At 37.4% G+C, this 24221-nt stretch overlaps 1 long non-coding RNA gene across 4 annotated transcripts in view; it reads right to left on the bottom strand.

Moving 5' to 3' along the window:
• The window catches only part of LOC126236404 (uncharacterized), a 56563-nt gene that overhangs the window by 21756 nt on the left and 10586 nt on the right, over positions 1 to 24221 (bottom strand). For 3 of the 4 annotated variants that reach the window (XR_007544907.1, XR_007544905.1, XR_007544908.1), the window contains exons 3-4: positions 1847 to 1999; positions 1533 to 1755 (exon numbers count right to left, since the gene is read on the bottom strand). This is a non-coding gene — a long non-coding RNA (uncharacterized LOC126236404). Of the gene's footprint in view, positions 1 to 1532; positions 1756 to 1846; positions 2013 to 24221 lie in introns of all 4 variants that reach the window. The other variant, XR_007544906.1, reaches the window with a different exon arrangement.

Raw genomic sequence — 24221 nt, 5'->3', positions numbered from 1 at the left:
GTGGGGAGAAGAGTATGGTTCAGCTGTTCCAGTCTGAGACAATATTGGGGGATGAAGTGGAGGCTTCTCTACTGCTGGTTCTTAGGGCTGGTGGCAGAATTAGGGGGCATGAGAATGGGGCATGGGAAATCTGTTTCTGGACTAGATTTCAGAGATAGCAATTGTTTCTGAAAGCCTTAGTGCAGTATCAACAATATATTTGTTGAATGCACACAGCATACCACAAAAATTAACATTGATGTCAAGACTTGTAAACAATCTACCAGCACACTGCTGTGATCCTCACTCTGCAGCTTGCCATCTTCTGATGGGTGGAGTCACAGATGCACCAGAGGACATTGTCTTCACTTCAACTCACTGCTAGTGAATGCAACCCTCTGCGCATATTGTAAAGACACCACTCACTGTGCTCCGTCCTAGACCTCAGAAGACTGACAGTAAGAATAGAAAGACATAACACAATGCTACTAATTTGCTAACAGCTAGCAAGTGATTGTTTATTGTAAGTGCTAGCCAGTGATCCACAGTACTGAACTGAGAAGGTATAGAATTGTTACAACTAAAGGATACAAAAGTTATGTATAAAAACGTCTGTCTTGTAAATAGTGTAAATAAATATGCCCATGTTTTAATCATTTAATAAATTTTGAAATGTTTGTGCCACCTCTTACCAACTATGGACACAACAGACATTTCTGAGACATTTCTGGTGATGAGAACATGATAGCTGTGGATTCTTGGACGAGCACTAATCATAAAATTAATCAAAAAAATTTTCAGTATTGCATAACTATTTCCATTTATTGTTTTTCTATATACTATGTATTCAAATGTATTTTATTTTTGTATGAAGTGGCAGCTATTTGGACAGCACTCATTGCAATTACTCAGTTTCAAAGCCAACAAATTCAAACTTTACTTATGACCATTAGCAGATTGGTTGATGCACAAGAAGCCAAAGGTAAACTATGACAGAGGTACAGAATTCTGGAGGGCATGTGCTACCTACTCCCTTCCACACTTTTGATGAAAACCAATGGACTGGATGGAATGCAAATCACAGCTCAAACTTTGCAGCCTACAAAATCACAATGACCTCTCTTTCTTTCTTGGCTAGGAGTGTTATTTTTAGGCTGTGTCAAAAGTTATTCCTCCAAGTAAAGCCTCAAAGTCTACCCTGTGAGAAAGCTGTTCAGAGGTTAGAGGAACTTTTGACACTCCGACTTATGTAGCTGCTGCTTGTTTAAATTTTTTTTTATGTGTCATCATTGTAATCAGACTTACAAGAAATGGATCACTGAGCTCAAGGACACGATGAGGAATTCTAAATTTAACTGCACTTGTAGATCTTGATTTCAAGATGAAATGCTTCATGACGTAATTATTCAGAACCTTCCAGACAACGGAATAAGGGCTGATATTTTAAAACATTGCAGTCCTGCTCTCACTGATGTACTTAAACTGACTAAATCTTAGCAAGTGGAAAAGTTTGCAGAATTTGACTTTATTGTGATTGTTATTGCAATGCTTACTGCTGATAGTCCAAAGTGGGCCCATTCCTGTGTGGCACATGTTGACAACAGTTACAGGCAGGAGTGTAAGCAGTACATAAAGGGGCCAGCTTGTTTGTCTGCAAGTTCATGTTCTCTGTTGTCTTGTGTTAAGTGCTATGTAATGCAAGATTGCGAACTCTGCTTCTTCCACCAGGCAAAATGCTGATACTGCTATAAGCCAGGACACAAACAGCAATTGCACCTGCAAAATAATAATAAAGTAAGGTCTGTTCCACACAAATCTAAATTTGAGAAAATGGAAATAAATATGATTTCAAATTCAGAATCCTCACCTGCTCCTTCTGGAAGTACTTACAGAAACCACAGATGCAAGTTCAAGAATCACAAAGCTGTGTACTCATTCAATCAGCTCTTCTCAAATAAACAAACAGCAAAATGTTCTGTCACTCACACATCAGACAAAGTCAGTGGACAAAGTCAGTCTTCTGAAAGCCAGAACTGACAATCACATTCAAAGAAATAACTGCAAAACATTCATATCCTAACAGATTTCAATCAAAATGTACCATTTAAGTTAGGCAGTCATGCTTCAGTGACATTAATTAATCAGAATACATAGGAGCAAATGGGACACCACAAGTCACAGAAATCACATCTACACACATAGCCTACAACAGCGAATGTATATCTGTTCTCAGGATGCGCATTCTGCAAGCAATGTATAAAAATACAGCTACATTAATGCCATTCATAGTAATTCAGTCATGTTCTAGTTCCAATGACATGGAAGCATCTGGTTTGTTTGGTTTAGACATTGAGAACAATGTGCACAGTGTTGACACTCAAGTTTCCTATGCCAGCATTCATCAGTTGTGTGAAAAATATGGACATTTGTTTGATGCCACATCGAGATGCACAATATGCTCAAGGACAATGCACAACCAAAGTTTTATAACGCATGTCAGGTACCTCATGCCATTCGTGATGAAGTTGCTTCTGAATACAAGAGACTGAAACAAGAATTTTGAAATCTATTTAGTCAATGGATATCTCTATTTATTATCACAAAAAAACCAAATGAGAAAATCAAATTTTAAAGCAATATTTAATGCTCAGCTAGTTATTGGTTCTTTCCCACTTCAGTGTACTGGAAAGATTATGAAGTGCCTAGTAAGTGGATGATTCTTTTTTAAAATTTATTTAACTGATGCTTACATTCAACTTCCCCTGGTTGAGGAAACAAAGAAAATTATGTTGGTCAGCTCACAGATCTGAATGTATCAGTATCAGCACTCTGCCTTCCAAAGCACATCTGCTACAGCATTGTTTCAATGCTTTCTTGAATAAGTGACACCAAAAATTCAGTCCTGTTGAAATTATTTGGATGACATCATTGTGTCCAGACAAACACCAGAGCATCTAAAAAATTAGAGTCTCTGTTTCAAGTTTTAACTAATGCAAGATGGTGATGGATGAAACTGAGAAAGAGACAAAACAAGTCCATAGAGGAAAAGCGATGAAGTTATTGCTGTTTACCAATGATATTGTGATGTGAAGAAACAATAGTAAGGATGTACAGTAACAAATAGGCACCTTAAATGAAAAAACTGAGAAATTATAGAATGAAATTCAGTGAGGAGAAAGGTAAGACTATTGTGGTAACCAGAGGAGACGGAGGAGGCCAGGAACAATTTAATATTACAGGACAGAATATTGAAATTGTGGATCACTTTAAATATCTAGGAAGTATGATAATGGAGAATGTAAGAATGGATGCAGCAGTTAGTAAAAATATACAACATAATAATGCATTTTATCACTGTGCAGGGATTAGTCTGGGGAAGGGAGGTGCCAATGTATTGTAAGGAAGTGCTGTACAAGGTGCATTTTACAATCATGCTGCCATATGCATTGGAAACCTGGAAAATGACAAGATGAGAGGAGAGTATGATCCAAGCCAGTGAAACACTTTTTCTAAGAAGTATGTTAGGGAAAAAGGGGAGAGACAAAGTGAGAAATGGAGGTGTTAGGAACAAAATTGGAGTAGAAAAGCTGAATGAGAGAACTAAAAAGAACAAGTTGAAGTGGTTTGGAGATGTAAAGAGAATGGACGAAATACCAAAATGAATGAGCAAGTGAAGCCAAGTCTGAAGGCAAGAGAGAGACATAGAGCAAGATGAATTGTCTCAATAAAGACCAGTTTAAGAAGAAGGAATTTGGACCATAACAAAACAGTTATAGAAGAACAGTGGTTGAAAGACGGGAAAATGAAGAAGTGTCATAAGTGTTGCAACCTGCCATGATGCAACATAAAGGGAAAGCAAAGACAACAATGAGGACTGGAGTGTAATTTACTAAAATGTTTATATTTAAATACCAAAACTTAACATTCCGGACATCTTATTGGCACCAGCAGTGCTTGTCCTTCGACTAAGCACTTAGAAGCCATTTGGAGATAACCTTGTCCTAAATATGTATGAAAGCTACAAGCAGTTCTTAGAAAACTAAACTACTATGGTACATTCATTCTGAATGCAGAACCACTGTTCCTTTGCATCACTTCCAGTATAAAAAGGTTCCTTTCCAGTGGGCTTGAGAATGCAAACAACCATTTCAAATGTTGAAAAATACATTGCTTAGTTGCCCATGCCTTGTTTATTTTGATCTGCAGAAACTGGTAGTGTCTGTAGTTGATCCATAATCAAATGGAATGAGTGCAGTTTTAAAAGCATTTTAGATTAGATTAGATTTACTTTCATTCCAACTGATCCAGGATGTACAACATGTCAGAAAAACAACAATACATGACAAATATTTACAACTCAAACAAATAAGCTAATGTACCATTCCACAGGTCCCAAGTGGAATGATCGACATGTTTTTAATGAACACTATATAAAAGGATCATTTTACAAATACTAATGCACTGAATTTAAAATAAAAACAGATTTTTTATTTATTTATAAGGTAATAAACATGTAATACAACTACTATAATACTTATTTACAATGAACACATTACTGCACTGAAATTGTACAGAAGTTATATATATATATATATATATATATATATATATATATATATATATATATATATAACAGAGGGAAACATTCCACGTGGAAAAAATATATCTAAAAAGAAAGATGATGAGACTTACCAAACAAAAGCGCTGGCAGGCTTTCCTGATGAGGCAACAGTTTGTTGCGAAAGCTTGAATTTTGTTTGTTTGTGTGTCTATCGACCTGCCAGCGCTTTTGTTTGGTAAGTCTCATCATCTTTCTTTATATATATATATATATATATATATATATATATATATATATATATATATATATATATATATATATATATATACACACACACACAAATCAGTTGGTTCTATCGAGAAATTCGTCAATCGAGTAGAAGGAGTTGGACACCAATAAATCCTTTAGGCTTTTCTTAAACTGAATTTCATTGGTTGTTAAGCTTTTTATGGCTGCTGGCATGTTATTGAAAATGTGTGTTCCTGAATAATGCACACCTTTTTGTATAAGGCTAAGTGACTTTAAATCCTTGTGAAGATTATTCTTACTTCTAGTATTGATTCCATGAATTCAGCTGTTGGTTTGAAAAGGTGATATATTTTTAATGACAAATTTCATTAAAGAATAAATGTTCCTTAAACAGGCTTCTGCACGATGTTCTTGAGTTCACACCGCTCATTTTTGTGCCCGGAAAACTTTAGCTTGGCTTGATGAATTACCCCAAAAAATTATCCTATATGACATTATGGAATGGCATAGTATGCCAGCTTTTTCATTTTTATATCCCCTATGTCTGACACAATTCGCATTGCAAATAGAGATTTGTTAAGACGCTTCAACAGTTCAGCAGTGTGCTCCTCCCAGTTGACTTTATTATCAAGCTGTAATCCCAAGAATTTAACACTGTCCACTTCTTCTATCTGCTTCTCATTGTATGTTAGGCATATACTCGTGGGACACCCCTTACAAGTTCTGAACTGCATGTAGTGTGTTTTTTCAAAGTTTAGTGACACAGAATTGACTAGAAACCAGTGATTAATGCCCACAAATATTTTATTAGCTGATCTTTCTAAGATTACACTTGATTTGCTATTTATTGCAATGTTTGTATCATCGGCAAACAAAACGAACTTGGCTTCTGGTAATGTTACTGATGAAAGGTCATTTATATACATAATAAAAAGTAAGGGCCTTAAAATGGAACCTTGTGGGACCCCACAAGTAATTAGTTCCCCGTTGGATGATGCCTGATAGCTTGATACATGTCTCTTTCCTAATAACACCCTTTGTTTCCTGCCAGAGATATACGATTTGAACCATTTTGCAGTATTTCCTGTTACACTATAATATTCTAATTTGCTTAAAAGGATATTGTGATTTACACAGTCAAATGCCTTTGACAGATCACAAAATATACCAGTTGCCTGCAATTTTTTGTCTAATGAATTAAGCACATTTTCACTGTAAGTGTAGATAGCCTTCTCAATATCAGAACCCTTTAGAAATTCGAACTGTGACTTTGCCAGTATGTTATTTGAGATAAGATGGTTATAAAGCTGAGTGAGTGTACATTACTTTTTCTAAAATTTTTGAGAATGCTGGCAAAAGTGAAATTAGACGGAAATTTGATGCTATTTCTTTATCTCCCTTCTTAAACAGTGGCTTAACTTCAGCACATTTCAACCATTCAGGAAATATTCTGCTGATAAATGACTGGTTACACAGATAGCTTAATATGTTACTTAACTCAGAATCACATTCTTTAATTAACTCTGTTGATATTTCATCATACCCACTAGATGTTTTTGATTTTAAAGATTTTATGATGGATATTATTTCTGCTGGGGTAGTGAGGGTCAAATTCACGTTATGGAGGTTACTTGAAATGTCTGGTCTGAGGTATCCCATAGCAGCATCTACAGAACCTGACAACCCCATCTTTTCAGTAACAGTTATAAAATGTTTGTTAAAAAGTTCTGCAAGACTATACACGTATGTCACCAATGTATCATTTACTCTTAATGCTATTTGTCCCTTTTTTGTGTCTGGTTCTACTGGTCTCCTCCTTCAGTACATCCCATATAGTCTCTATTTTGTTATCTGATATATCTTTCCCTTGTAATATATTTGCTTTGATGTCTGTATTACAGTCTTTAATATTTTGCAGTATTTCTTGTAATGTGCTATAGCATCAGAGGCTGCAATGATGTTCACTTTGCCTTTTGAATGAGCAGCATGAAATTCTTTATCATCCTACAGGACAGCATGAAAATTTAGACACTTTGTCTTCATTATCTGTGGGAAATGATCTGGAACTTGATGCATCAGAAGTTTCTTGTCTTCAAACTGATCAAAATGATTCACAAGCACTGCAAGCTTTTCTTATTGATCATCAGGGTATTGCACAAGCTACTGAATGGGATCAATCACTACAACTGCTCAAGTACTACATTTGGGTGGGTCAGCCTCAAAATCTAAAATCAATTTCAGATGTAGTAATATGAAAATACCATGTTCATTGTAACAGCCTCTCTCTTCAGAATGTAGTAGTAGTAGCAGTAGTAGTAGCAGTAGCTTTATTCATCTGTAGGTCCCTTTCTACAAGGATATAGGACATGTCAAAGTATTTACATGTTTAGACCAATTTAAAATAAGCTGATTTATATACACATACATTTGCAGACTTCTAGTTAGAGACAATCATTAGATTTACTCCTGGTATACAATACTTTTTTACAAATAACATATTAAGTAATGTAATGCAACACTGTTCACTCATATCTCACTATCAGTCATTGCACACACTATACACACATTGATTCATAACATTTCATCATTGATTCATAACGTTTCATTCACTACACACACACACACACACACACACACACACACACACACACACACTGGTGATCTATGGGCCATTTTCTGTTGCACAACTTCCTATTTGCTATCCTGAAAAACTGAGTCAGCATCCCTCTATAATGAGTGAGATGTTGAGCTCAGAAGGAGGAAGAGGTGTTAGTATTGTTCAATGCATAGCTTGGGGTTAAGTTTCTCTAGAAAAGGAAAAAAACATTGTGTGAAGGTGTTATGTGTAATGTTGGACCATGTTATTTATTTGTATAACATTTTTTTTACCATACCCCCTACTCTGTTTTTTCTAAATAATCCTTCAATGTATAAAATGTATTGCATAACAGGTACCTTTTAGCTGCCTTTTTAGTTTCTTTTATCTCTTTTGGTAATTTATTGTACAGTTTTATTCCTTGGTAGAAAATGCTGTATTGAGTTGTATGTTTATTTTTTCTTGGAAAATGTAAGTTGAGTCTAGCTCTTGTTCCATGGTCATGGACAGAACTGTTTGTGCAGTAATTACCAATGCTATTTTTGATGTGGTATAACTGTATTGCATACTCCCAATAAACAAATGTGAGTCATCATTCCCCTAACTTTGCTGCATAATGTTTTGAAACTTTTATGTAGTGGGCATTAGGGAATTATTACAACTAAGCAGCTATTGTGCCAGAATTGTATGTGGAGCAGTTTAACAAGCAGAGTCAACATATGACCACATTCCATCAGGCATGCATAGATAACCTAGCAGCGCCCTACGAAGAACTTTTCAATTGGCCTTGACATGACGGTCCCTGACAGTGCATTCACATTGATTTTGCTGGTCCTTTCTGGAACACATGATGGCTGATCAATATCAATGCATGCAGCAAATATCTGTTTGTCATTCCAACGAACATGAGCGCTGTGGCTAGCACTATCAAAGCACTTTGTCTTTTGTTTAAGAGGCCAGCCACAGACTATGTTTTGGACAATAATCTGCAGTTTTTTCTTTGGAATTTCAACAAATTTACCAACATAATGGAATTCAACATGTCTGCACAGTTCCGTTCTCTCATCAATCAAATGGTGAAGCCAATCATTTCATTCGCACTTTCAAGACTCAAGATACCCAAATGCTTTGTTGCTGTTTCTCAGCACCTATCTGCCTTTTTACACTACTTCACTGGCTCAATTATTACAGAGTCATCATCAGCACACTCTTTTGCACCTATTTCATCATTCACAGTCTGCTTCAGATGTGAACTTTGCAATGAAGTTTTGCATGATGGTCAAAGCCTTCTGTCAAAGCTGTAATAAGCCTCACAACTGTGAACCTGGAATTGTCACTCAGATGACTGGATGAGCTCATTATACCAATCACAGCAAATTAGGGGCCCACTGACAGCACCAAAACCAACTTCGTTTTCTTGATTATTGTGATCCTGTCACAGATTTTCATGCTTCAGAGATGTTGCCTGCAACCCAGACTGGTGTCCCCAAGCAGCCTTTTCCAGTGCCTGACATTTGGGTGCATGTGTCAATGGGCTGCTCTGTCATGGGGAGAGCCACCCATGCCTCCCTTTATGCAGCCCAAGGATACATTACCATTCAAAGTGATGTCCATGATGGACACAAAGCCTCATCAATCACAAAGCATCTTCAAGCAGTGCCATTGCTGCAACCAACCTCTACTGTTGGATGGACGTCCTGCCTCTGGATTTTTGGCAGATGTTCCCAGTAGTTTGCAAGGTGAATGTGAGGTGGTTGGCGCCATCTGTAACTGTGCTGTATTAAATTCCATCAGATGCGCTACAGCACAGAAGCTTGAATTGTTAGCTGCAACAGGCAGAAGGCGTGCTTTGTTGGTGCTCCACATTTTAGTGATTTTGATTGAGATAAACTTACACTGCAGTGTTTTTCCTTGGCATACCAGTGTAGAAGTGTGCACAGAATTAGCTAGGTGAAAAATTCATGCAATAAGCACGTTGATGTATAACAGCAGACTTAGGACTTTTCCCTTGTGTGAGGCCATGTGTACAAGACCGTGAGCTGATTTTAAGTTCTAGATTCACATATTTCACTGTTCGCATCGCTTCTGCATGATCTTTCATTGATTGTATCAATACCTGTCTTTATTGTGATACATTGTGAGACTTTGCACATTTGTGAGTGCCATGATAAACTAATACTGTCATCATCAATTGTAGGCCTAAACTAAACTGTGCTCTTTTAAAAATTTTCATAACAGGAGGCCTATCTTTGTTCAAAACAATCGTTCTCTTATTTCATTGTACAATTACATGAGAAATAGATTAATTTGAGAATATTTGGATGCTTACAAAACTATATTTTCGTAAATTACCAATATGAGTGCTGTGGATACATAATTTATTTCATAACAAATCAGTGTTCATGGTTCACAGTTCAACCAAAGAATACATCACCCATGAATTTCATTGTATATCAGTGCAAATAAATGTGCATTTTTCAGAATTTTCAGAAGTCACCATTGTCCTTAGCATACCCTACAAGCAATTTGTATCAAATCGGTGTTTGTGATTTAGTTACTGTAGTAGTTTTTCTAACTAACACATTGTATTACATCTAGTTTTCACTTAGAGAGAAGTAGTTCTATATATTATCTGCATTTATTCTAAATTAAGTCTGTTTTCGAGTTTTCTAACAACTATAATTAACATCAGAGTGTTTTAGGAAACTAGTAATTTTTACCATAGGTTTTTGTGTTGCCTTAATAGAAATCTTGTTTTTGTGTATCTACTTCAATTCTTACAGGGAATTAGCAACTTTTTAGCTCAACAGATTAAAAGATAACCACCGAGCTTAATGTAAAGTTATTTGCTCACAGCCTTGTAACACATTATACCACCCAAAATGCAGCGCCACTGTGATTGCTGTTCTCAAACAAGGGATGAGTTGGTTGACGTTCATAGGCAGCTGGAAATTGCCCTGCTTACTGTTAAATGATTGGCAGTTGCTGCAGATCAGTGTGTTGGAAAAGCTCCCGAGAGTTGTATACCTGTGATACCTATACCAGAGATACCTCAAGCACTGTCCTCTCCTGTGGATCCTGTCTCCCTTGCACAAAGTACAGGATCTGTCATTACCCATCCACTTGACTGTGAATGGTGTGTCAATGGTAGATCTAGGCATCCTGCATAGGGTGGACAGTTATCATGGAGGATTCAGGGTATATTACTGATCCCCCTAACCAACAAGTGTGAGTTGCTGTCTTTCATTGAAACTGAAACTGAGCCAGTGGAACTCACTTAACCTGTTTTGGAGAAACCTGTTTTCTTTGATATCAGGAGGAGGCAAACACAAATGAGTAGGGGTCTATTAATCAAAAAATGGCTCTGAGCACTATGGGACTCAACTGCTGAGGTCATTAGTCCCCTAGAACTTAGAACTAGTTAAACCTAACTAACCTAAGGATATCACAAACATCCATGCCCGAGGCAGGATTCGAACCTGCGACCGTAGCGGTCTTGCGGTTCCAGACTGCAGCGCCTTTAACCGCACGGCCACTTCGGCCGGCGTCTATTAATCAGCGGCAGTTCAAACATATGGTGAATGGTGGTACCCCTTAGGGAAATGGCAGCAAGGGACAGGAAAGGGCACCAAGTACATCTTGTTTGCATGGGGGCCTCATTCAGCATATTGAAGAGGCTTTTCCAATAGCCATTGGGAGAACAGAGTGGAACCAGCTGCAGATTGTGTCACACACTGGGACAAATGATGCCAGTCATCTGGGCTCTGAGGTCATTCTTGGGTCATTCCAGTGACTGGCAGAGAAGGGTGAGATGATCAGCCTTGTGTGTGGAGTTTCAACGAAGCTCACAATTTGCAGCATTATCCCCAGAACTGATCCTGGCTCTTTGGTTCTGAGTCGAGTGGAAAGGCTGAACCAGAGACTTCTAAGGTCCTGTTGCGAGCTAGGCTGTGACTTCCTAGACTTGCTGCATAGGGTTGAAAACTGTAGGGTTCCATTTAATAGGTTGGGTGTGCACTGCACATCAGAGGCTGCTACTCGGGTAGCTGACTGTATGTGGGGGGCACACAAGGATCTTTCTTTACATTAGGTGACTCTTCATCCAATACACATAATGATAGCTGTAGGAAACCCAGAAGTATCAGTGTAAGAGTGAAATAACTGCCTCCCACAGTGAGAGTATCAAAATCCTAATGGTAAACTGCCAAAGGATTTGCAACAAACTGCCAGAGTTTGGAGTGCTCATGAAAAGCAGTGGAGCTAACATGATACTAGGTACAGAAAGCTGGTTGAAACCTGAAATTGATAGCAGTGAGCTTTTTGGGGGTTTATTTGTTGCAGTAGACAAGAAACTTAAATCCACCAAGGCAAAAACTGAAGCTGCTTATATGATTGTTTGGGTAAGACTCAGTATCTGGGGTTGGCATTAAACGATTATTGGATCCTTCTATTGCCCACCAGACTCAACTCCCAATGTAACCAAAAACTTTAGAGAAAACCTCAGTTCACTTGTGCATAGGTTCCACAATCATACTGTAATCATCATTGGAGACTTTAATCATCCAACAATTAACTGGGAAAATTACAGTTTTGTTAGTGGTGGCCGTGATGAGATGTCTTGTGAAACTTTACTAAATGCCTTCTCTGAAAACTACCTAGAACAGATAATTAGGAACCCCACTTATGATGGGAATATATTGGATCTCATGGCAAAAAATAGACCTGACCTCTCTGAGGATGTCCACATCAAAAACTGTATCAGTAATCACGATGCAATTGTGGCAACAATGGTTACCAAAGTACAAAGGGCAGCTGAAACAACCAGAAAGTATATATGTTCAGGAAACTAGATAAAAAGTCAGTAATTTCATATCTCAATGAGGAGCTTGAAACTTCCAGCACAGGGCAGGAGCATGTAGGGGAACTCTGGCTGTACTGAATCATATTATTTCTTCATATTTTTGTTTCTTAAATATATAAACTATATGCAAACTGAATGGGTTATAGACCCCGCTAAGAGTAAATTAACAAGTTGTTTTGTGGCAAGGATAATGTCTTGATACATTGTTAAATATGTGTAGGAAACAAAATAAGAAATATGCTCTTCAATTTATTAATTCTTGTATCTTCACCCTTTTGTTTCGATAAATGGTGGTGTACAGACATATGCTTGGATCCGTTGTAACAGCTTTGTTAAAAAAGTGTATTTCAAGCATACATTAAAAGTGTCACAAAAAGTTATTAGAAAAGCAAAATTTATTTGCACATTTAAGATGTCTACTCCCATCTGTTCATCATTTCACTCATTGCTGAGATCCTGCATCAAGAGGTTCAGAGGAGACAAGAAGAACTTGCACAATATCCAGAGGGGTGATCCAGCATTGACATTGTCACAATGAAGACAGCATGATGGAATTAATGTGAAACAGTATGTAATGCAAATTATGAATATTGACCTTGAACGTATTGATACTGAAGGTCTTCTGATACCGGTACCAGTTAAAGTTCACCCAAGATTGTGTACAGACTCATAAATTACTTTCAAATTTCTTTCAACCATTCTTTCCAATCAATTTTTCTAATTATTCAAGCAATTATTAAACAATTTGCATCTCTCCACATATACCTATTCATGGCTCAAGTTTGAAAGATTAGTTGACCAAGCACAAGATACAGACATATCCAGTAGAACACTTCATAATGGTAGGGAATCTCCTTAGTACACAGTCATTGCATAGAAGCTTCTAAACAAACAGAGATTACTGTATAATAGACAAGAAACAAAGCATAGGGCTATAGATAGAGAGATGCTGAATGAAACACATTTGGATGTCAAGAGAGCAATGTGTGAAGCCTTCAATGACTACCATAGCAGAATATTGTCAAGCAATCTTTCAAAGAAACCAAAGAAATTCTGGCAACAAAGTCAGTGTCCCACGAATGAGACAGGAACTGAAATTGAGGGTAGCAAAGGAAAAACTGAAATGATGAACTCTTTGTTTCCAAATGTTCCTTTACAAAGAAAAACCGAAGAGAATTGCCTCAATTTAACCTTCGTACCACTGAATAGGTGAATGAAATGATCAATGGCATTGAGAAACAGCTGAAATCATTAAAATTGAACAAAGCTCCAGGCCCTGATGAAATCCCTGTCAGATTCTCTACTGAATTTGCAGCTGAGTTAGCCTCTCTTCTAACTATAGATCCCTTGAACAAAAAACCTGCCCAGTTCTTGGAAATAAAAAAAAAATAAAAAAAAAAAAAACAGGTCAGATCTGTCTATAAGAAGGGTAGTACAATTGATCCACAAAACTACCAATCAATATGCTTGGCATCTATTAGCTGTAGAATCTTGAAACATATTCTGAGCTCAAACATAATGAGGTACCTTGAACATAATGGGATTCAAAAACATCAATCATGGGAAACCCAACTCTCACTTTTCTCACATTACAAACTGAAAGCTTTGGATCAAGGCAACCAGGTAGATACAGTATTTCTTGAATTCTGAAGAGCATTTTACTCAGTACCACACCTACACTTATTGTAAAAAGTTTGATCATATGGGGTATCAAGTGAAATTTGTGACTGGATTGAGGACTTTTTGGAAGGGAGGACACATGTTATCTTGAATGGAGATACATCGTCAAATGTAGAAGTAACTTTGGGTGTGCCCCAGGAAAAAGTTTTGGGACCCTTACTATGCATGTCGTATATTAATGACCTTGCAGACAATATTAATAGTAAAATCAGGATTTTGCAGATGCTCCACTTGTCTACAATGAAGTACTATCTGAAAGAAGCAGCACAAATATTCAGTCAGATCTTGATAAGATTTCAGCAGGTTGCAGAGATTGGCAACTTACTATAAATGTTCAGAAACGTAAAATTTTACATCACAAAATGAAAACACGAGGTATCCTAAGACTATAATATACATGAGTCACTGATGGAATCATCCAAATCGTACGAATACTTGGGTGTAACAATTTGTAGGGACATGAAATGGAATGATCACATAGATTCAGTCATGGATAAACCAGGTGGTAGACTTTGGTTTATTGGTAGAATACTGGTGAAGTGGAATCAGTCTACAAAGGAAATTGCTTACAAATCACTTGTGTGATTAGTTCTAGAATACTCCTCAAGTGTGTGGGACACATACCAGACAAGACTAAGAGGGGATATTGAACATAACAGAGAAGGGCAGCACAAATGGTTACAGGTTTGTCTAATCCATGGGAAACTGTCACAGAGATACTGAAGGAACTGAACGGGAAGACTCTTGAAGATAGACACAAACTATCCAGAGAAAGTCTATTAAGAAAGTTTCAAGAATCTGCTTCAAATGATTACTCTAGGAATATACTACAACCCTGTATGTATCACTCACATAGTGATTGTGAGGATAATTTTAGAATAACTACTGCACACACAGGGGCATTCAAACAATCATTCTTCCTACACTCCATATATGAATGGAACAGGAAGAAACACTAATAACTGGTACAATGGGACACACCCTCTGCCATAATCCTCACAGTGATTTGCAGAGTATAGATGTGCTGTGGATCTACATATTCTGCACGTCGTTGCCTGCAAACACCTTATGTGAAGACAATGCGTAATTTTGGGGGGCGGGAGTGTGGCTTTGACAGTATCTCTGATGACCACACAGGGTGCGCCACAGACTGCACACATTTCTGCAGAAGGCAAAACTTTTAAACTGCCTGCCAGTGCCCTGCAATGAGGCTCTCTCTCTCTCTCCCTCTCTCCAGAGCTCACCATCTTCTGATAGGTGGGATCACAGATACCACGGGAGGAGGTCATCTTCACTTTGACTCACTTCAAGGAAATGTAACTTCTGTGCATCTTTTTAAGATGACATTATGTCTAAGTACTTTTTTTTATCTTATAAATAGTGTAAAAAATATGTTCATGTTATAACCAGTTAATAAATTTTGAAGTGCCTGTGTCACCTTGTACCAACTATGAGCATGACATTTAACGAGATGCTCAGCATACTGGACAAGAGAATTCTCGTCACCAGCATTGGTGGCCAGACTGTATGGGAGTGATTTTATTTTATTTTATTTATTTATTTATTTTGGCATGGAAGGAGTTGTTGTTGTTATTGTGGTCTTCAGTCCTGAGACTGGTCTCCATGCTACTCCATCCCGCGCAAGCTTCTTCATTTCCCAGTACCCAGTACCTACTCCAGCCTACATCCTTCTGAATCTGCTTAGTGTATTCATCTCTTGGTCTCCCTCTATGAATTTTACCCTCCACGCTGCCCTCCAGTACCAAATTGGTGATCCCTTGATGCCTCAGAACATGTCCTACCAACCGATCCTTTCTTCTAGTCAAGTTGTGCCACAAACTCCTCTTCTCCCCAATTCTATTCAATACCTCCTCATTAGTTATGCGAGCTACTCAACTAATCTTCAGCATTCTTCTGTAGCACCACATTTCGAAAGCTTCTATTCTCTTCTGGTCTAAACTATTTATCGTCCATGTTTCACTTCCATACATGGCTACACTCCATACAAATACTTTCAGAAATAACTTACATCAATACTCGATGTTAACAAATTTCTCTTCTTCAGAAATGCTTTCCTTGCCATTGCCAGTCTACATTTTATATCCTCTCTACTTCGACCATCATCAGTTATTTTGCTCCCCAAATAGCAAAACTCCTTTACTACTTTAAGTGTCTCATTTCCTAATCTCATTCCCTCAGCATCACCCGATTTAATTCAACTACATTCCATTATCCTCGTTTTGCTTTTGTTGATGTTCATCTTATACCCTCCTTTCAAGACACTGTGCATTCCATTCAACTGCTCTTCCAAGTCCTTTGCTGTCTCTGACAGAATTACAATGTCATCAGCAAACCTCAAAGTTCTTATTTCTTCTCCATGGATTTTAATACCTACTCCGAACTTTTCTTTTGTTTCCTTTACTGCTTGCTCAATATACAGACTGAATAGCATCGGGGAGAGGCTACAACCCTGTCTCACTCCCTTCCCAACCACTGCTTCCCTTTCATGCCCCTCGACTCTTATAACTGCCATCTGGTTTCTGTACCAATTGTAAATAGTCTTTCGCTCCCTGTATTTTACCCCTGCCACCTTCAGAATTTGAAAGAGAGTATTCCAGTCTACATTGTCAAAAGCTTTCTCTAAGTCTACAAATGCTAGAAACATAGGTTTGCCTTTCCTTAATCTTTCTTCTAAGATAAGTCGTAGGGTCAGTATTGCCTCATGTGTTCCAACATTACTATGGAATCCTAACTGATCTTCCCCAAGGTCAGCTTCTACCAGTTTTTCCATTCATCTGTAAAGAATTTGTGTTAGTATTTTGCAGCTGTGACTTATTAAACTGATAGTTCGGTAATTTTCACATCTGTCAACACCTGCTTTCTTTGGGATTGGAATTACTATATTCTTCTTGAAGTCTGAGGGAATTTCGACTCTCTCATACATCTTGCTCACCATATGGTAGAGTTTTGTCAGGACTGGCTCTCCCAAGGCTGGCAGTAGTTCTAATGGAATGTTGTCTACTCCCGGGGCTTTGTTTCGACTTAGGTCTTTCAGTGCTCTGTCAAACTCTTCACGCAGTATCATATCTCCCATTTCATCTTCATCTACCTCCTCTTCCATTTCCATAATATTGTCCTCAAGAACATCGCCCCTGTATAGACCCTCTATATACTCCTTCCACCTTTCTGTTTTCCCTTATTTTCTTAGAACTGGGTTTCCATCTGAGCTCTTGATATTCATGCAAGTGGTTCTCTTTTCTCCAAAGGTCTCTTTAATTTTCCTGTAGGCAGTATCTATCTTACCCCTAGTGAGATAAGCCTCTACATCCTTACATTTGTCCTCTAGCCATCCCTGCTTAGCCATTTTGCACTTCCTGTCGATCTAATTTTTGAGACATTTGTATTCCTTTTTGCCTGCTTCACTTACTGCATTTCTGTATTTTCTCCTTTCGTCAATTAAATTCAGTATCTCTTCTGTTACCCAAGGATTTATACTAGCCCTCATCTTTTTGCCTACTTGATCCTCTGCTACCTTCACTATTTCATTCCTCAAAGCTACCCATTCTTCTTCTACTATGGAAGGGGTAATATAAGTCAAAATGCATGTAATAGTGATGGTTAATGGGTATGAACATCAAAAGAGAAGCTGCTGTCTGAAACTAATTAAGACTCTTTTAACAGTTAATTCAATTTCTACACAACCATCACCACATCTTGGAATTATGTTCTACAGACTGCTGTTGTGGCTCATATTGGAGTTTGCCATCTTAGTATTTTGGTAGGTCACAGATGTGTATATACAGTTTTTACTCAAAGCCAACATTTCTTCCTTCAACTGGCATAGAGACTCATCACTTAACACTTCTGGGCTGAGATGCCGTGGTCCATACATAAGACTCTCCCCTGACATTTCGCCTTCGACTGCAGATGGCATCCTCCGAGGACAATTGGCGAACTGCGACGAGAGTGCGAGTGAGTGTTGTATATATAAGACATCCAGAGGGCGCTGCTATCAATCACGTGACATCGGCTGTGCTATGATCTCTGATATTGCCAACTCTCTCAATTGAAATTAATTGATTGTCACGCTGTTGCTGCAATGTTGACATCCATATCTTATCCAGGTTAATGCCTTCATCTTTTCTATTAAAATTACTGCAGTGTTTGGCAATCTCAATGGCCTTTCTGTACATTCATGCATAATATTGTGGCGTCTTTGCTATGATGGTCATCTGGAATTGACAGTCATGTTAAAAATTCATATCACTTCATCGATATTATTAAGGAAATTAGTGTGGGAAGCACTAACTGGAGGGGTGTGTATCATGCATGCTGCTCCTTCTGAATTGTTTAATCTTCTACATCTTCATCTATATTCTGCAAGGTATCTTCTGCCATGTGGTGGAGGGTACCTTGAAAACTGTTGTCACATCCCCCCCCCCCCCCCACTCTTTTCCTCTTGCAGATGAGAATGTTGTTCAAGGGAAACTCCTGTTTCCGAGTCTCCATATGAGAATGACTCTGTCTGACTTTGTTTTCATGGTCTTTTCATGAGATATATAGAGGAGTCAGCAGCATGTTGATTGATTCATCTAGCAACATATACTCCCACAATATTAACAGTAAGCCACAATGTGATGCAGAACACCTTGTTTGTAATGCCTGCTACTGGAGTTTGATGAGCATCTCCATGGAGCTTTTCTGCCTACTAATTGAACCCATGACTAAATGAGCTGCTCTTCTTTCATCGTTCTCTATATTGTCTATCTGTTTTATCTTGTAAGGGTCCCACAGTAAGGAGCAATCCTCAAGCATCATGTCAACAAGTGTTTTGTAAGCTACCTCCATCACTAGTGCCAACTGTTCCTGAGAATTTTTCCAGTAAAACTCATTCTGGTGTTTGTCTATCATGTGATTTTTTTCAGTGGTCATTACACTTTAAATCACCCCATATGCAAAACTGCCTGAAATTTGATCGAGGTGAATGTCACCAACCATTGTTCTGAAATCATGTAATCAAACAATGTTGGCTCTTTATAGGAACCCATTTATGTACAATATCTTAAATCTGTTTATGTTGAGGGTCAGCTGCCAATTTCTGCACAGACAATAATCCCCTTCAGGTATTTCTGCATTTCCATATAGTTTTCTAGTGTTTGGCTTCTCTATATACAGCAGTATAATCCACAAACCTCATGGACTTTCTGCTATTATCCAATTGATCATCTATATACATTGCCAACAGAAGTCTTGCTGTAATGCTCCTTTATGGTACACCCAAAGCTATTTGTACATCTGAAGATAGACATATGAAACAAATTAGAAATATTTAATTGTGTTGATGAAACAATGTATAGAACCCTCAGAACTAAAGGTGCCTGTGTTCTCATTCTATTTTAATCTGTTACTATATAACTTGACCGATAAGTTGATAACGCTATCTTTAAAGTTTTATGCATACTGGCCTGAAGATGATGCAATCAAGCGTCGAAACTGGTAGCGACAAAATAAAATAAAATCATAAGGACGGCTGTAGGTATTTTTATTTTTTGTCACAATAGTAAATGGCCATCGTCCCAGAGATGTCCTGCTAAAAAGATGGACATACAAAAGCTTAAAGTGAGAAAGGAAATTCTACTTAAGTTTTACAAAATGATGTCACCACCAGTCATAACATATGGAAGTGAGTCACGCATGGTAGAAAAAAGAAATGAACAAAGAATATGAGCACTGGAGGTGGAGTTCCTAAGAAGACAAACTGGGCACACACTATCTAACAGGAAGAGCAATGTTGACATCAAAGAAAACCTGAGAATGAAAAGCTTAAATAAGCAGATTAAGGAATGCAGGAATAAATGGAACGACCGCTTCACAAGAATGGAAGAAGACGGAATACCAATATATTTTATATTATATATATTACATTTAATATAAAATATTAAGTGTATATAGAGCACCTGCAGGTAACTTTAATCTGTTCGTAAACCACCTTGAAGCTGTACTGGCCCATTTAACAACCAAAAACAAAGAAATAGTGGTTGCTGGTGATTTCAATGTAGATTTCCTTAAAGACTCTCCCAATAAGAACCTATTTGAGTTAGTAACACTACCATTCAACTTAATTCCCACTGTAAAGTTCCCCACTAGGGTAGCCAATTGCTCACAAACAGCCATTGATAATATCTTTATAGAAAAGTGCAATGAACAAAATTATATTACAAAAACCAACAGTCAATGGCCTCTCAGACCATGACATGCAGTTCCTTCTGTTAAATGTTAATACTGAACAGGATAAAAAATCTGTTAAATCTGACGTCAAGAGGGTAATCAATAAGCCAAAAATTGTTTATTTTAGGACACTCCTCACAGACAATCACTGTATTGATGTTTACAGTGCTCATGGCATGAATGAAAAATATAACACTTTTGCTAATAAAGTGCTTACCTTATTTGAACACTGTTTTCCCCCAAAACTTACCATGGTTAGAGCAAAATCTACAAAGAAGCCATGGATTACTCAAGGAATAGGGGTATCTTGTACAACGAAAAGAAAACTGTATCTGTCAATCCAAAACAGTTCCGATATTGATGCTATACCACATTACAAGAAATACTGCAAAATATTAAAGACCGTAATACAGACATCAAAGCAAATATATTACAAGAAAAAGATATATCAGATAACAAAATAGAGACTATATGGGATATAGTGAAGGAGGAGACCGGTAGAACCAGACATGAAAACGGACAAATAGCATTAAGAGTAAATGATACATTGGTGACAGACATGTATAGTGTTGCAGAACTTTTTAACAAACATTTTATAACTGTTACTGACAAGATGGAGTTGTCAGGTTCTGTAGATGCTGCTATGGTATACATCAGACCAGACATTTCAAGTAACCTCCATAATATGAATTTGACCCTCACTACCCCAGCAGAGATAATATCCATCATAAAGTCTTTAAAATCAAAAACATCTAGTGGGTATGATGAAATATCAACAAAGTTAATTAAAGAATGTGATTCTGAGTTAAGTAACATATTAAGCTATCTGTGTAACCAGTCATTTATCAGCAGAATATTTCCTGAATGGTTGAAATGTGCTGAAGTTAAGCCACTGTTTAAGAAGGGAGATAAAGAAATAGCATCAAATTTCCGTCTAATTTCACTTTTGCCAGCATTCTCAAAAATTTTAGAAAAAGTAAGGTACACTCACTCGGCTTTATAACCATCTTATCTCGGATTTCTAAAGGGTTCTGATATTTAGAAGGCTATCTACACTTACAGTGAAAATGTGCTTAATTCATTAGACAAAAAATTGCAGGCAACTGGTATATTTTGTGATCTGTCAAAGGCATTTGACTGTGCAAATCACAATATCTTTTTAAGCAAATTAGAATTTTATAGTGTAACAGGAGATGCTGCAAAATGGTTCAAATCTTATATCTCTGGCAGGAAACAAAGGGTGTTATTAGGAAAGAGACATGTATCAAGCTATCAGGCATCATCCAACTGGGAACTAATTACTTGTGGGGTCCCATAAGGTTCCATTTTAGGGCCCTTACTTTTTACTGTGTATCAATGACCTTTCATCAGTAACATTACAGAAGTCAAGTTTGTTTTGGTTTCCGATGATACAAACATTGCAATAAATAGCAAATCAAGTGTAGTCTTAGAAAGGTCAGTTAATAAAATATTTGTGGGCATTAATCACTGGTTCCTAGCCAATTCTTTGTCACTAAACTTTGAAAAAACACACTACATGCAGTTCAGAACTTGAAAAGGGTGTTCCACAATTATATGCCTAACATACAATGACAAGCAGATAGAAGAAGTGGACAGTGTTAAATTCTTGGGATTACAGCTTGATAATAAAGTCAACTGGGAGGAGCACACCACAGAACTGCTGAAGCGTCTTAACAAATCTCTATTTGCAATGCGAATTGTGTCAGACATAGGGGATATAAAAATGAAAAAGCTGGCATACCATGCTTACTTTCATTCCATAATGTCATATGGGACACTTTTTTGGGGCAATTCATCAAGCCAAGCTCAAGTTTTCCGGGCACAAAAACGTGCAGTAAGAGTTATATGTGGTGTGAACTCAAGAACATTGTGTAGAAGCCTCTTTAAGGAACTAGGGATACTAACTACTGCTTCCCCATGTCATTCCAAGCATGTGTGTCAATTTTTACCCCTCTATCCACATTATTCCATGGTTTATTAAGTTTTCAAATTTATACTGACTTTTTGATCACCCGGTATACCATCTATAGTACCCGGCCATTCCAATAAACCCCTTCACTAGTCTTATGTTTCTAGGGGGGGTGGACACTCCTTAATGGCCTTATACATTCTGGATATGGTCCAATTCCCTGTACTCCTACGATATGCCCTAAAAACTTAAGCTCTTGCCTCACAGAGTACGATTTAGACAATTTTACTATAATACCTTATTCTTTAAACCTTTTCAGGGTTTTACTCAAGGTCAGGCAATGCTCTACCCAGGTAGATGAGATTACTGGTATTTCATCAAATCCTATAACAATTACCTCCCTAAAGCCTCGTCCAGTGCACATATAAACATGTGCACTGAGTTATTTAGCCCAAATGGTAACACATTAAAGTGATTTGATTTCCCACCAAATAGAAATGTTGTATATTTCTTTGATTCAGGATGTAACTGAATTTGCCAGTATCCGGCAGACAAGTCCATCATGCTAAAATACTTTGCTTTCTCAAATTTGGACAATAATTCATCAGTGTTAATGGGTCTGTCTCATTCCATCTCTATGTCCTTATTTAAAGTATGTGCGTCTAGTACTAACCGTACACCTCCTGTAGCCTGTTTTACTACTACCAAGGGGTTATTCACGATGCTAGAGCTACGTTCTATTATATTATTTTCAATCATCTTGCCAATTTCTTTCTTAACTGCTTCTTTCAGACTTATTGGTATTGGATATGGCTTACAGAAAAATGGAGTATTATATTTGATCTTAAATTTACATATATAGTCACTAATACTACCCGGATGATCGGAAAATACCATTTCATATTCCAATATAATTTTGGATAAGTCTAGTTTTTGTTCACTGGTTAACATTGGCGATTCATTTACTTTTCCCTGTATGTCAACTCAATGAGTGACAACTGCGTTGTCGCTGTTAACTGTAAACATTGATTCTCAGTTGTTTGTTTACCAATATAGCTGTCCGGCACAAACTTTACACAAAATTTGTAGTCACCTTTTCCAAAATAAAGAAAATTCTCCTCAAAATTCAATATGATGTTAAATTCTGACAGCCAGTCTAGGCCAAATAACACATCCCTATTGATATTTTCTACTACTAAAAGTGTCTGACGAAATGGGATATTCCCAATGTTGCAGTTCACCTGGGTCTTGTGTTTTACAGCTTCGCTCTTTGTTCCAGTAATACCGACTATGTACACTCTTGTTACTGGTAACATCAGTAAGTGATATTTCATTCATAATGTGTTAAAGAAAACACTAGAAATAAGTGACACTTCACTCTCGGAATCTATAAATATGTTAACTTCAAAATCCTCCACTTTACCTACTATTATTGGTTGTGGATCAAGCTCAGTTCTTCTAGTAACACCCATTCTTTGGCTAGTACCAAAGAGGGGTATAACGGTACCACTTTGTACTTCCTGGGCCTATATTCGAAGGTGGATGCTTCTTTAGGTAATTATCGTTACCATTACTCCTATTGTATTAGTGTACTCTAGCAAAATTAGCCTCATGTTTTCTAAAATTATTATTACTATTCCTTTTATAAGTCTGATTTTTGTTTTGGTGTATGCTCTCGTTACAGTCCTTGTTCAAGGCATCGAGTGCATCCACAAACGACAACAGTTCCTCTACGGTTTTCCACCCACTACATAATATATCTTTCTTGGTGTAAATGGGTAAACATAACCCTTCTTCCTCCATGGGCTTGTCTAAATACTTCGAACATGTTAAATGCCAGTCAAAATACTTTCTCATACTGTCGTAATACTTTGGGTCCCACAAATCAGATATCAATTTTTCTTGGGCACTAGCAGACCAATAATTCTCCTTAAACTTTTTCTGGAAATCTGACCAAGACGAAAAATTCTCTATGTTGAATGTGCCCAACTCTGAAGCTTCTCCTAAAAGATACCCTACCGCAAATTCGATATTTTTTTAATCTTCCCAGTTTTTTGGCAAGGCTTGGCTAAACCGTTTTAGAAAATGATTAGGATGTACTTCCCCGTCTGGCTTAAACTTTGGAAACTGTCTGGAT

Source organism: Schistocerca nitens, chromosome 2 (genome assembly GCF_023898315.1).
Source record: "Schistocerca nitens isolate TAMUIC-IGC-003100 chromosome 2, iqSchNite1.1, whole genome shotgun sequence".
Lineage (NCBI taxonomy): Eukaryota > Metazoa > Arthropoda > Insecta > Orthoptera > Acrididae > Schistocerca > Schistocerca nitens.
The sequence above is the reverse complement of the archived record's forward strand: the minus strand, read 5'-3'. Positions and strand labels throughout refer to the sequence as shown.